The 15,679-nt window shown below is 42.8% G+C and overlaps 1 protein-coding gene across 3 annotated transcripts in view; it reads right to left on the bottom strand.

The window, feature by feature from the left end:
- ST6GAL2 (ST6 beta-galactoside alpha-2,6-sialyltransferase 2) overlaps positions 1-5,486 on the bottom strand; it is a 108,500-nt gene extending 103,014 nt beyond the window's left edge. The window contains exon 1 of one of the 3 annotated variants that reach the window (XM_019631557.1): positions 5,410-5,486. The gene's annotated coding sequence lies outside the window, so the exon portion shown is untranslated. Of the gene's footprint in view, positions 1-4,755; positions 5,215-5,409 lie in introns of those variants that run through there. The other 2 variants (XM_019631556.1, XM_019631560.1) reach the window with 2 other exon arrangements.
- Positions 5,487-15,679: the final 10,193 nt, after the last annotated feature.

Below are 15,679 nucleotides of genomic sequence, written 5' to 3'. Positions count from 1 at the left end.
GGAGGGGGGAAAAGGGGAGAGAGAGAGAGAGAAAACACATGTTCTTTTTAAAGACAGTCCTCTTTTTCATATTGGGGTTTCTCATGAAATATAGTTTCCCCAATTTAAAAATATAATTTACACAGCAACATCCCCCTTCTAACCATAAAAATAAATTCATTCATTTAATCATGCATCTATAGCTCCATATAGTAATTGGGTTAACTATCATTTAGAAAACAAATCCGATATTAATTGCACTTTTTTCTGTCCATTTGTGGTCAGAGGTTTTTAGCATATAAAAATATACTTATATTTCAGAAGAATCATAGCTACACTTTCAAGGAAGCTACTTTTCAAATTTATTTCTGAATAAGGAAAGCTATTGGATTATCTAAGACATTTACCCTTTCCAAATTTAATTTAAAGCTAAGTTATTTTAGAAACCACAACAATCACCAACATGCAAGTACCTCTACTTGAAAAATTTGTATAATTTGAACATGGAAAACCAATTGTTTTAAATTTAATAAAGCATTTTCCTCTCAGGCTCAAACACCAGAAGCAGCCCAGAGTAAAACTTAATGTGTGAATTATAAACTGAAAACAGAGGCTTATCATGAAGATATCACAGGATTTTTCTTCACAGTGTATTCGCTAGTAATTTAGCCAATGTATTTCTAAATGTCCCAAAAGATGACTTTCTGGGCTTGCCCTCTTCACCAACCCAATACCTCAAAGCATAAGGATAATTTTCTCAAATCTCAGCTTAAAATTTTCCGTGGAAATTTCATTTGCTCTGATACCCTTCCTACCAGCTTGGATTTCATTCTAATACTGACTGCCCGGACGTTCCAAGTTTCAGGGGCCATTTGAGGTTGCAGCTCAAGCTTTTTTCTGCTTCCAGGTTCTGGTAGATGCATGGGCTTTCTGTCCACCTGGGTCCCCTGCCACCCTCTTCCATCCAGTACAGTCGTCCTGATCCCACAAGCTGGGCCCTAGTTTGAACAAGTGAAAGCTCAGTCACAGCTGTTCTCTGGCCCTGACACAGCGACGACGTAAGAGTCGTTCCCCTTCCTCTTCATAGGCGGGTCTCAGTCTAACAGCATGGACTGTGCAGACACACAAACCCAGGTTCAAATCCTGACTCTGCCACTTTCTCATTGTGGGACTTTGGGGAAGGTGCTTTACCTTTCTGAGACTGAGTCTCCTGACTTATAAAATGAGGATGCTAATAGCATGTTCCAGGGTCGTGGCTAAGGTGTACTTTGATAAACTGCGTGGAGCATCGCTGTTATTAGTCTTTGAATTACTGCTCCTCCCTAAGCTATATGGTGTATGAAGGATGTCCAGCATGTTAACTACAGGTTAATTCTCTTTTGTGCATAGGAATTAGCTTTTCAGTATGTCAGAATATATAATTATCAATTTTGTGGAATGCCAGCACCTGACACCTTGGAGGGGATTAAATCTAAGAGTCTACATTTTATAGCCCTAAAACCTGAGCTCTGGGGAGGCCCAGACTTCTCTAGCACTGGTGCCTGTAGGGGTAGCACTCCCCGGGGCTCAGGTCTGAGGCGCCACCAAGAGCCTTCCTTGACACTCTGCTGAGAAAGTCCAGTGCAAACTTACAAACCCAGCCCTCACACCCATCTAGCTTGTTAGAGCTACTGTCTGCCTGGAATTCAGAATTCTTTCCTAGTGGAGACCATAGAGGGCAGCAGAAACCAGGAGGGGGCACAGAACAGTTCTGTGCAGACAAAACTCCCCAAGAATGAGCAGTTCACCGGTGTCATTTCTGTCTACAAAGCAATTCCTTCCCAAAGCAGGAGGCACTTGGTGCTGTGGGACTGCCTGGAACCTGCAGGTGACCCAGTGAAGACAGTAGCTGGGCAACTGCTGGGACCTAGCTTTTGCTAAGTGGCAGTACTGATGATCCTAAGGCTAACCACCATCTTCTGCAAAGCTTTATGGCTGCCCAGTTCCCACCTCCTTACACCCTTTAAAGGTACAGCCACCATTTTGCCCACAGGCCAGGTGGGTTCCAAGCATTTTGAAATGCAACTGTTCCCCATCAGTTCTGGGGTGGGGAGGCATGAAATTTCACATCAGGATGACATTTGGAAGGGGTATGATAACTCCTTGTTTCTCTGATGCTCTGCCTGTGCCCTGTGTATTTAATAATGTTTACAAACAAATCTCTCAAAAATAGAAAGGAGGGTTTTCAGAAACATGGCAGATACATTAAATTGAAAGTCGGATGTTTATCCACTAACAGGAGCCGGTCATCTACAGCACACTCCTTGGCCTTGGCAGCAACCTGTTAAGAACATTGAAAAGTTCTTTGAAAATGTACACCTGCACTTTCTTGATTCCAAAATTAGCATCTGATTCTATGTAAATATTTCTCTTACAGTCAGTTGTGAATTTCATCCCACTGTTCATTTTTAAGGAGGAGCATTCAGGGCTTAAAAACTCAAAATGTAACATACACCTACCATGAGGACACTATCTTTTCACTTAGACATTTAAACAAGTCAAATAAAGTACTTCATTTAATTTAAACAGCTAAACTGAAGATCATATAACAGAACAGGAGAAACAAGCACACTTAAAGAGAAGATGCATATTTTTTAAAAGATTACATTATCATGCATAAGCTATTTTTATTCAAAAATATCAAGAATGAGTCACCAAATCTGCAAATTATTAAAAGTTTCTCAAAGGATACATAGCTCCAAGATTTTGGAAAGGAATCCATCATTTATTTACCTAGGCAGAAACTGCAGAAGCCTAGGAATGTTTTCATTTTAGAGAAGACTTAAGCACTTGAGAAATGCTTGGATAAATTACAGACCTAGAGTATAAAATTTCAGGTACTGTAAGTGATAGATCAGAGGCTCACACACTTAAATCATCGCAGAAAGAGGAGAGCCTCAGAAAAACAAAAAAACAAAACAAAACTCCAGAGGCAGGTATCTACAGGAATTTCTCAGCGACCACTTCTCCATTTAACCATTCTCCCCCTTGGCTGGCCACAAATCATTCCCTAGATCCAACTTAAGTCTTCACCCCACAGGAAACTCTTTCCCTCTTAATTATCCTCATCTGAACCCAAGCATAGTTGATTGCACTTCCATGGATAATAAACCATTCACATATTTTCAAATATTAAGTTATCTCAGCCTTGAATCCTCCTCTCTAACTATCCTCATCACTACGTCCTAGATCGTGTGCACCACATACACTCCCCAAAGGCTGGTCTTCCTCTGAACTCTCCCACAGTCTATACCTCCTCTCTAAACCATGGGGCTCAGAACTCCACTAAGAGCTGAGGCTCATATCACAATCTCTACAAGAGACTGACCTCAAAACTCCAGAAGCTCGAGTGTACCAAGCAAAAAGGTAAAATGCTACATTTTTGATCAATCACAATAAAAATTGAATCAAGAATTCCTACATATTTGAGTACCATTTTTTAACCTGTAAAATTCAAAGCAATGCACCTATTTTAGGTTTTTCTCCTCACAATATTCATGAACCATTGTCAATAGTTTCTCTAATAATTAGTAGGAAATGAAAGACCTTCAAGTATTGTAAACATTTTGGTTGTTGGTTTAGGAAAATAATGGGGGAAGGAGAGTCGGTTAAAATAGGTTCAAGGCCACACATTTTTTTTCCTTTTAAAAGAAATGTTAACCCTAAATTCGCAACAAGAAGACATATAGCGTTTTAATTTATTTAAATTCTTCATTAGTCACACATTTTATTTCAAAATGGCAAAATTTCAAAAAATTAAAATATCAAGTAACTCGCATGAGGAGCAGAAAGTACTTCAAACACAAATATGTTTCAAGTCCTCCAAGGAGATCCTCACACCAACAGAGTCCGCGCGCTGAGGAGCTGCAAGCCTCTTCACGGTTAGAACGACAACAACATAGAAAAACAAAGATTTCGACGAAATATGGTATGCCTCTCGCCCGATTTTCAGCATGACTAGTAAAAACAGGTTCACAAATATCCAGCCGCGCACTACTTTTCTCCCACAGTGCTTCTGGGGTTATACAACAGCTTTGAAAGTTGGGCCTGACCAAACAAATGGGGTACTAGGAGGAGAGACCTGCAAGGCGATCACAAAAGTCTCATTTAAATTCCTGGAAAGCACGGCTTCCCCAAGCAGAGCTACGCTGCTGGCTCTGGAGGCATCACTTGGTGTGAGCCGCGAGTTTAACTTCTCTCGGTCCCCCAGCATCGTCACATCGGACTGCGATGGATGTTGCGTTCCGTACCCAAAGAATGCATCAAACATCCTCTCTGTACACGATGGAAAGGAAAACCACTCAAAAGCAGTTCTCCCCGTGCAAGTGCATAAGAATTAACACCCGGTATTTAGGAGCCCCCAAGTCCCTTCTGCACAGAAAACTAGAAATCGATAGAACACACTTTAAGCTTTACGAAGTACAGTTTTGCTAGGGATGGGGTCGAGAAAGACAATTAAAAATCTCGATTCCTCTCCAGAGGCAAAGTAAAATAAAATAAAAGATCACCATAACTAAGCCACGGAAGCACAATCGTGTTCACCTCTTCCCAAAGCGCAAGCCCTCCGGTTCGCTCACGCTCTCAAGAATTCCGTTTCTCCCCCGAAAACCTCCCTCAACGTCTCCCCCACACAGGTCAGTCTCCTCGTCTAACTCCGTACTGAGCAGCTCACAGGCTTCGGCGACACCAAGGAAGACGTCGCCCCACCTCGCGACCCCGGTGCCCTCCCACACCAACCTTCTCCGGACGCCGCACCTCCACGCGCCCGACACCGCGGTGCTCGGCGCTCCCCGGCCGCGCGGCGCTGGACTCGGGGACGTGCGTGTCACATTTTATTCTCCAGCAGCCGCTCGTGCGCGCGCGCCACGCGCTCCCACACTCACACGGACGCCCGCTGGAGCGGAGACCCCGGGCTGGGGGGCGCCCGACGCGCGCAGCGGAACTTGGGGGTTGCGGCCGCCGAGCGCGCGGCTCAGATCTTCCTGCTGGTGAACGCCCGCGCCTCCGCCACGCAGCCTCCGAGAGCCGCCTCGGGAGCCCGGAGCGACCCGCGCTCGCGTCCCGGGAGGCCTGCGGGATCACCTCTCCAGGGTCGGAGCTGCTGGGAGCCGGGCGCCAGCGGCAGGCGCAGCGGGTGGCGCGGCCTCGGGGCTGGCGCGGGGTTCCGGTCGGCTCAGCGCCGCGCGCCTCATTGTTCCCGGCAGCGCGCCGGCGGCGCGGGCGGCGGGAGGGACAGCGGCTGGGAGCCCCGAGGCTAGGCGGAGGCTCCTGGCCCCATAGCAGAGCGTGCGCTGCGTCCCACCCCCGAGCCCCGCGCGCCCCCTCCGCCTATCCTGATCCCCCTCTTCCTCCGCCATTGCCTCCAACCTCCCCGACCGGGCCTCGGCTCACCTAGCGGGCGGACGCTGGACACTGGGAAGTTGCACTGTCCGCTCTCCGTGCCCCCGGCCCGGCTGGCCAGCCCGCCGGCCAACGCAGGCGGAGTGCACGGCGGGGCGCTCCCCGGCGGCGCGCCGAGCCCTGCTTCTGGCGGAGAGTGATTGCCGACTTGGGCTGCGTGGGGTGGTGCTGTCGGCGCAGCTGCCTGAAAAGGCATACCTCTCCCCAGCCGCCGCCCCCAGCCAGCCCGCTTCCCAAGGGTTACCTGCACGGGCTCCGCCTGGCACCGCGCTTGGCACCCAGCGGGCACGCAGGTCCCTGAAGGCGGCAGGGATGCAGGAATATGAAGGAGCTGTGGGTGGTGGGGAGGGGAGTCTGGGCGCCTGGCCCCGCGGAAATGAGTCTTTGTGTACCTGGCTCGAACACACCCTCCTGCAGCGCCCAAGGCCGGGCTACCTGCGCTCGAGGCAGCGCCCGCGAGTCGGCCGGGTGGGTGCAGGGGAGCACAGCATCCTTCCCGGCCCGCAGGCTCCCTTTGTTCCTCCCGTCTGGCCGGCTCTGCGCTGCCCCCTGGCCCTCGCTCCGGAGACCTTCTCCGAGGCTCCCGAGGGTCGGGATTGGATTTGAGAGCCGGCCACCTTCCACTTAGGGAGGGCCCCCGGCCAAGTCCAGTGAAATAATTCCCTAGAGGCCCCCACCTGCCCGCTCCTCGCCCCGAGAGAGACGGTCAAGTTCTTGAAACTGTGGCGCCCGAGGTTGCTCTCGGGTAGCGTGGAGAACCGAATGTGGGCCGGGCAACGAGCCGGCGGGTGGGGCCACCCGGAGCAGCAGATCGGGTGTCCGTCTGCTCGCGTGCGGAATGTCCATTTGTCACTGCGGCTCTCTTGCTCTTCCAAGGCGGCTGCAGCTGGTCCTGGGACCAACCGCGCCGCCCTTTGTTTGCTGGTAAACTCGCTCCTTTGAAGTTCATCGTGGCTCCCCACGTGTGCAAAGGTGGCTCCCTCCCAGGTCCTCCTCTCCTGACACAGAGCTGTTCAGGTGTGAGGGAGTCCCCAGGCAGAGCGATATTGGGTTGAGTGATATTACTACATATTTCCTGCCCATCTCAGAGGGACCAGAAATTACCCACCAGTCTCCCCACCCGCCTCATCCCAGGTCCCTGCAGGGGCTAACGTTTTGGAGACACAAACCCTTAACTAAATCTACTATTTTAAAATTCGTATTTAAGTTCATATAACTAATTGAGGCTTTTTATAAGAAAAATTAACTAGACACCCAACTCATAAGGTATTTGAGTGCCTACTATGTGCTGGGGACTCTGGGTTCAACAATTGTGAAGGGGTTCAGAACAGGCCTCCCCAGATGTCCCACTTTGGACGTGGATTATTTTCAGCTGAAGATAACTGAGACCCTACAGACTCAAGAGGAACTTTTCCCTCTCAAAGAATTGAAGCGAGGGGCCTTGCCCATTATGAGTTATCACCAGAAATAACTTTTTATAACCTATCTACAGGACAGGGCAAACAGTGCAATTACTCCAAGTCTGCCCTTCTTATCCTCCTGCAAAGACCTTCCTCCCCTCTGATGCCCCAAGGTGCCTTACCTCATCCTTAGCTCAGGAAGCCATATATACCTCATTTTCCCTTTCTGTCTCTGAACCTCTCCTGTAGGTGGGGTTCCCATACATGTGTATGTAATTAAATGGGGTTATTTTCTCTTGTAATCTCTCATGTAGATTTCGTTCTTCGACCAGCTGAAAGATCTTTGAAGGGTAGAGGAAAATTTCATTCTTCCCCATATATGCAAAGGTAATAAAATCACCTTTTTACCCTCAAGAAGCTTCCAGAAGTTTAAAACATCAGAGAGGTTCAACTAATATCGACCAGTTAAAATGCATTGTACTCAATCATAACTGTGGGCCAGAAACAGTTACTCAGTATTTCCCCATAACTGCTTCTGACACCTGGAATTCTGTACACTGCATGAAGACACAATGTGTCACATGGATTAAAAAAAAAAAACCCAACTATATTCCATAAATGTGAAATATGTTCAGTGTGGCTGAATGTAAATGACATGCTAGAGTCCCACTCTAGTGGGGGCGCGGGAAGGAAGTTATGCAGACAAATACATCCCTTTGTCAGCTGAGGGGCCCTGAGCGGGTGGAAGACTCAATCAGCTTTGGCTTTCTCTTGTATAGTGCCTATAACAGTACCTACCTTTAAGGTTTGTTGTAAGAACTAGAGATCATATGTTAAAAGCATCTCCCCTAGTGCCTGGAATGTGTTACTTAATAAATTGTAGTAATTAACAATAGTAGACATTATTAAAACACTTCAACTGTGAAACAGAAAAATAATTTTAGACAGTCCTTATAGTGTATTTGTATTTTATACACTTCCTGTTCCTTTTCTATAAATGTTGCAAAAGTTGATGTCTTGACTACCTTAAAGAAATTTTAATGAGAAATTAAATGAGTGGCCAAATAACAATTAACTTTATGTTTGTAAAAGACATTACCACCTCAAGGCAAATATGCAAATCATTGCTATAAAATTTTAAGTGGATTGAGTTTATTATTTATGGCTGGGGTAGTAAACGAAGGGGCTTAAACTGATTTAATCTCTTGCTTCCTAAAGAAATCAGAGAGCCAGTTGATATGCATAAAGCTATCAACTGACAATTGTTTCTGTCAAACTGTAATAGTAAATAAAATATTTGACATCCTTTAGTTTAATTGTTTGGAAGCACTCCAAACAGGATCAGATTATTTAATTTTTTATTAGTCTACAGATTCATCAAAACTTTCTGGGCACTTCTGGTACTTTCCCTAAACAAAACAAAACCACAAAAAAACAAAAACAGAATAAATTTATTCTTACAAATAGGAAGCATCAAAATGTGCTTGTTATTATCCACTTGTTCAGAACAACCCAAATTTCCTTTTCTGTTTTTAAACTCAGGGTTCCTCCCCTGTCCTTTCTCATATGCACTATTGACCAGTGGGCTGTGTTTCACAGGGGACATTCCTTCCATTTTCAGAAATGTCTCGTTGGTAAGCAAATTAAGAAGTTCGCCGAGTCTTCCAGCTGAGAAGTATTTGGGTTTGAGTAGGGGATGAAGAGTAAACATTTTCTAACTGTACCATTGCTGAATCTGGGGAACTTGTTTTCACTTAACTACTGTTCATAGAAAATATTTCTCTCCTATGTATTATGCCATTCAGCTCTCACAATCAACTCATAGATTATTTTACAGATGGGGAAACTGAGGCTGATGGAAATAATGAGGACCATTCTCTCTAAGCATGCCTTCTGGTTCTATTTACCAGAGATTGCCATTCCATAGATGAAATTAATTCCTCCTGGAGGAAAATCACTTATAGATGTGTTTTTCTTACTTAACAGTGAAACAAATTTGTACGTGGTTACTGTGAAAAGTAAGTTTTGGATACTCACTTGTTTGAAACCCATTTTAATGCTAAGATCTGGAAGAAATGTGTTTTTCTAACCAACCCATAGCTTTTTTTTTAATTACTTCATTTTGTTTTTAGAAATGTTAATGAGGAAACAAACCACTATTAAAGAGCAACAGCCTCAGCTATTTGGATGTGTAGAGGCCAAAATCGTAGGCCAGGACTTCCTCCCACCCCAATCCTTTCCTTCAGTATTTTCAGATGGAGAGAAAGAAGATTGCTTTTAGCAACTGAAGAGAGGACACAGCGATGCAATTGGTTGTCCCTACTTGTACTGAGATCCACAGTCTGTACCTGGTCCCTGGGCTCCAGTCAAGGACAGAGACGTCTCTGTCGTCTGGGCAGGGGCGGTTGTCACAGCCTAACCTCCCGATTGGGAACCAGCACCTTCCAGACATAGCAGGATAAAAATATGTCAGGGGTGAAAGAAATTTCCTTTCCTAAACTCTTCCTTGTAGTCCACAATCTAATGTTAAAAGGATAGGACTGAAGTCTAGGAGATCTGGGATTTAGTTCTGACCTTGTCACCTTGGTGAAGTTATATAGGGAATAAATCCATTTTATAGTTACCTCCAAGAATCTGAGCTCACATCACAAACTTATAAACATTCACAATGGCACAGCACTTCACAGTTTATGTAATCCTGTCCATTACCTCGTTGGATTTTCCCCAACTCTGAATCATGAAGTGAACATGTGAAGGGATAGAAGGCCATAGAGAGGTGGCCCTGCCAACTTTTTAATTGTGTGGTGATAATAATACCTAACAGAAGTATGTAAAGGCCTATGTTCTAAGTCCTTTGTAAGTATCAACTCATTTAATGCTTATAACAAGGTTTTTTAACCTTTTTGTTTTGAAATAATTTCAGACGTACAGAAAAGTTGGATAATTAATCTCCCCCCAGAATCTCCAAACATTGGCATTGTACTGTGTTTGCTTTATCGTTCTTTTACCGTCCGTTTATGATTTTTCCTGAACTGTTGGAAAGTGAGTTGCACGTCATGCCCTTTTCCCCCTAAATACTTCATTTCATTTCCCTAAGAACAGGGACATTCTCTTTTATAACCAGAATACAGCTATTATAATTAGGAAGATAACACTGATTCTACTATTATCTAGAATCTCAGATTTTATTCAAATTTCACCAATTGTCCCACTAATGTGCTTTATAGCAAATAATAATAATAAATAATAGGGCCCAGGATCTAATCCTGGAACATCTGTTATATTTAGTGGTCGTTTTTCTTTGATCTCTTTAATCTGGAATGGCTCCTCAGAGTTTCTTTAACCTTAACATTTTGGCTGAATTCAGACTATTTTGCTAAATGCCAGCAATTTGGGCTTATCTGTTATTTCCTCACAATTAAATTCAGATTAGATTCAGGTTATGTTTTTGTTTTTCATTTTTTCTTTTTGGCCAGAAATACCACAGTGTTATGTTCTTCTCAGAATATCATTTCAAAATAATGCGTTATGTTTATTTGTTACAGTATTGGTGAACTTAACTTTTATTCCTTGGTTAAGGTAGTGTCTGCCAGCTTTTCCACAGTGAAGTTACTATTCCTTCCTTTATAATTAAAAAGTAATTTGTGTGGAGATACTTTGAAGCCATGTAAATATTCTGTTTCTCAAGCTTTTACTCACCAGTTTTAGCCTCCATTCATGATTCTCACTTGCAATGATGGTGATTTTCTGGTTCCATTATTTCTTGACACTTGTGGTTGGCATTTTAACATACGAAAGAGCTTTTTCTTTCCTCTCATTTATTGATTTCACAACAAGCTTTTGATGCAAGGTTTTTTGTCACCCTTTTCTAAGGCAGAAGAAACTGTAGGGTCACAGAAAAAGGAAGCAAATTATCCTGGATCATATATCTAGTAATTGTAAGTAACGGGCAAGATAATAACTTGGAATCTTTTTACTCATCTGTAAAACGAGAGCAATAATCCATGTCATAGGGCTGGCTGTTCAGAGGATTAAATGAGGTAGTGATTTCAAGGTGCCTACTCCAATTGAACATATAGCCGTGTGTCAAATACTTACGTTAAAGTCAATACAGACTGCACATATGACAGTGGTCCCATAAGATTGTAATGGAGCTGAAAATTCCCTATCACTTATGTTTTACCTATCCTAATGTTGTAGCCCAATGCATAGCTCATGTGTCTGTGGTGATGCTGGTGTAACCAGTAAACCCTACTACACTGCCAGTCGTATGAAAGTATAGCACATACAATTATGTACAGTACATACCACTTGATGATAATAAACAACTGTGTTACTGGTTTGTGTATTTACTATATGATACTTTTTATTGTTATTTTAGAGTGTACTCTTTCTACTTACAATTTTTTTTGCTGTACAACAGTATGCTGTATTATGCCATAACCTTATACATCTCGCATTTACCACATCTCTTGATTGCATCATTTTTTTCTTGTGCTTGATTAATCTCATGTTGTTTTGTACATTAACATTCTGTACAGGCCTGTAGCTTAGGAACAGTAGGCTACCCCAAAGAGCCAGGTGGGTAGTAGGCTAGACCATCCAGGTTTGTGTAAGTGCACTCTATGAGGTTCGCACAAGGACAAAATTGCATAATGATGCACTTCTCAAAAAGTTTCCCCAATGTTAAGTGGCGCACAACTGTATTAATTATTCAATAAACAATAGCTGTTGTTAAAAGGATGGGAGTATGCCCATTTTGTAAATAAGAAAATCTGGTTATGTGGGGTATGAGAAAGGCATAACACTGTGCATTATTGAGGGGCATTCCAACCCTGAATTCATTCCATCAGCAACTATTTGTTGAGTGCTAGCCATCTGCCAAGTTCAATTCTAGCATCTAAAGATATAGAAATCAATGACAGAACAGGTCCTGGCTCTTACTACCTTCTATTTTTTCCAGGTGAGACTGAGTATACAAACCAACAGCTATACCATATATGACAATAAAACAGACCCACAATATGCAGCAACCGGACCAGGAAGCCAGACCACAGCCTCTATACAATAGGCCCCAAACAGTAAGGGCTTAATTAATAACTGTCAACTTCTCAAAATTTCCCCCCACTTATAACTTAAGACCATACATGGAAAGCCAAATATGGTCCCCTAACCAGTCACATAGGATGCCCCATTTCTAGTTAGCCAATGGTCATGGGCTGAATTATGTACCCCCTAAAATTAATATGTTGAAGCCCTAACAACCTGTACCTCAGAATATGACTGTATTCAGAATTAGGACTTTTCAAGGGGTGATTAAGTTAAAATGAAGTCATTAGAGTGGGCCCTAACTCAATACGACTGGTGTCCTTATAAGGATAGGAGATTAGCACACACAGAGGGACAGCAAGAATATTCTCTCACAGAGAAAAGATAGTATGAGGATACAGCCATCTGCAAGCGAGGAAGAGAAGCCTCAGAAAGTAGCAACCCTGCTGACACCTTCATCTTAGGTTTCAGCCTCCAGAACTGTGAGAAATCAATTTCTGTTGTTTAAACCACCCACTCTGAGACATTTTGTTATGGAAGCCCAGCAAAAAAATACACCTACCTGTAGCTTCCCCATGCCAACAGTCTCTAGTCAGGACATACCTGAAACCTTCCCTTTTCTCCACCATAAAGGTTTCCCACTCCCCTGCCTGCCTGTGAATCTCTGCCTAGTGCAAGTGATGGTGTCGGACTCCCTTGCTATAGCCAGCTGTGAATACATAGCCTTTGCTCATTCTCATTTGGGTGGTTTGCATTCATTTCCACATAGGGAGAGGAAAGACTGATCAGAAAGTTGCTGGAAGGATACCTAATTCCACCCCCCACCCCTCCACCCCAATCCTTGGGAGAATTTGGACATGGATTGAGGACTAGTCAAGACATTTCCTTTTTAAACATAGTTCTACAAGAACAAACAGCAGATACGTAATGTTGCTTTGCTTACTGTTTCAAAGACTTGTCTCTAACAAGCTAGCAATATAACCGATTAAAACCTACCTCAACTGCTGGGTAGGTTTCCCATTGATTAGCTGTGCAATTTTTATGCAGCTCTCACAAAACCGTAATCATTTTGAGGTGAAGCAGCCTTTGTCTGCATATCACTACAACAGAGTTGTATAAGGAAGTATGCACTTCTAAAGTATAATGATGTACTTTCTGAGTCATCGATTTCTCCTGCTTGAATTAGTAAAAGTAAGGATGTTGTCTGCCGTGTTCAGTGCTCTGTAAATATTTGTTAGGTAAACCCTGAATGAGCATGCTAACCCTCTCTCCTCTTCACCTCCCATTCATTCTTCAGCCAGGCACAATGTGGCTTTCTGATAAAATTTCTGCTAAAATTTGAGTAATTTTTCTCAACCAGGCTTTCCTCAGGGCAGGGCAGTCTCCAGCATTCATCCTGAGGGCACCAGCAGCACTTGTAAGATGATGTCCCCCAGGATAAGGCAGCTCTGCCTCAGACCAGCCCCACACATGTGTCTGCCTGCTGGGAATCTGGAACTCCTTAGACCTACAGTTAAACTCATTATACTTGCCTTTGTCAGCTCAGGCTGCCATCACACAAATACCATGGGCTGGGGGCTTAACCCACAGAAATTCATTTCTTGCAGTTCTGAAAGGTAGAAGTCTAAGATCAAGGTGCTGGAGGATTTGGTTCCTGGTGAGGACTCTCTTCCTGGCTTGCAGACAGCCGCCTTCTGGCTGTGTCCTCACATGATGGAGAGAGGAAGCTCTGGTATCTCTTCCTCTTCTTATAAGGGCACTAATTCCATCATGGGGCCTCCACCCTCATGACCTCATCTAAACCTAATCACCTCCCAAAGACCCCACTACCAAACATCATCTCATTGGGGATTAGGGTTTCAACATATGGATTTGAAAGGGACACAAACATTCAGTGCCATCATCCCCCCCATAAGCCTATTTCTTCCCCAAGAAGCCTCATCTTTGTTTTTAATGGGCAGTGTTTGTGTCCTGAGGGAAGATGGGTAATAATTGTTACCTTTGTGTGTTAATCTTAGAACAGTTGCCTGGGTGCATTGACCAAGGGGCATAAATTTGATTTAGTAAGACTTGACTTAAAAACAAAATCTGGAAATAGCCTGGAATGTACAGGTTTAGGCCTCTCAAACTCTAAAAGTAGTAATATTTCAGGCCATCAGTACTAAATATGGTTTAGCATTGACAGAAAAATGAAACAGTGATGGATACCAGCAGCCATGCTAAAGATTAACTGGCACATGGACAAAAATTGAGCTTCAATTTATTCTTCTCACCTAACACTAGTGAGAAGAATTCTAAACTCAAATCTGAATATAGCTCGGTTAATGAAATCACCTTCCACCTGTTTACCCAAGCTGGGAAGCTGCAAGTCAAACAAGACATACACCCCTTGATCCCTATTAGCTAATTAAATTTTTTAACTCCTGTATTTGCACCATCAGTTAAAAATATTCCTTTGTACTTCTATTGCTTTGTGTAAGATTCTTCACATCTTTCAGTGAAGCTATGATACAGTCTGGTCTTCCTACCTCTAATTTCTCCCCAGTTCAAGTCATCTTTCATGATTACTATATTGTGTTGCTAAAATAAATAAATACAGATGCATACATATTTATCTATATATGCATTTATATATGTATATTTATTTACAATGACCTATATTATTCATATATATATATATATATATATATATATATATATATATATGAGTTTATCTCTATTAGTATATATGGCTACATATCATATAAATATATATACATACAGATTTGCCAGTCTGTCTTCCCCTCTTTAAAACCTTCTTTGGCTCTCTAATGCCTTCAGAATAAAAGCTAAACACTTTAAAAAAAATTTTTTTTTATTAGTTTCAGGTGTACAAACCAACATAATAGTTAGACATTTACACCCCTCACAAAGTGATAACCCTCTCACCCCAAAAAGCTAAACACTTTTAGAGTGTTGTTTAAAGTCTTCATCTACTAGTTCAAACTCATTTCCTAGCCTTATTTTCTGCAAAAAGATTGCATTTTTTACATATTGGAAATATCAAATTGGTTATTTATTTTTAAAAAATTCAGTTTCACTGTGCCTTTATTTCTTTAATTAGACCCATGGTTTTCACACTGTGCGGAGGTGCCCAGGATGCCACAGCAAACTCAGGGAGATGATTCAGGATATTTTAAAATTTCAAGGGAAACAGGGCTACTTGATACCTGTGGGATAATGTAGTTTGACAGTCTCAACATTAGATCGTGCTACATTGTTATGGATGGTATCATATCTCTTTGAAATTATGTTTCTGACAGTGTTGTGATTAAAAGTAAGTATCATGTGAAAATCAGAGTAGAACCAGAAATAAAGGCAGCAGTGTTCAGTCTGAGTTCAAGTTTGAGAAGTTGTGCAGCCCTCACCAGGCACACACATTATTAAGTAATTTGGGGGTATCTAAGGACGACGAAGAAGTATTTTTTCCTTCAGTTTATATGTTTATTGTTTTTTAAAATGACTACAGTCAGTTTTCGTTATTTGCAGTAATTATGTTCTAGAACGTTCCCGCAAACAGTGAATTAGCAAATACTGTAACATTGCTCCCAGGGGAAATACTGAATTGGATCCTGCAAGCCCCTGGCCACATCATTTTCATCAACTGATCGATCCACAACCTTTTTTATTAGTGTTTCTGTTTAAAGACATCTTACTTAATATATACTGTTGACTCATTAACACTAAACTCAAACGCATGCCTGAGGGAAGCTGATCTGATATGTATTTTCTCCATGAGGCACCTCACAACTTTCCTGTGCTCAGGAACACAG

This window comes from Hipposideros armiger, unplaced genomic scaffold, assembly GCF_001890085.2.
Source record: "Hipposideros armiger isolate ML-2016 unplaced genomic scaffold, ASM189008v1 scaffold_1010, whole genome shotgun sequence".
NCBI lineage: Eukaryota > Metazoa > Chordata > Mammalia > Chiroptera > Hipposideridae > Hipposideros > Hipposideros armiger.
This window is presented reverse-complemented; position numbering and strand designations above follow the sequence as displayed.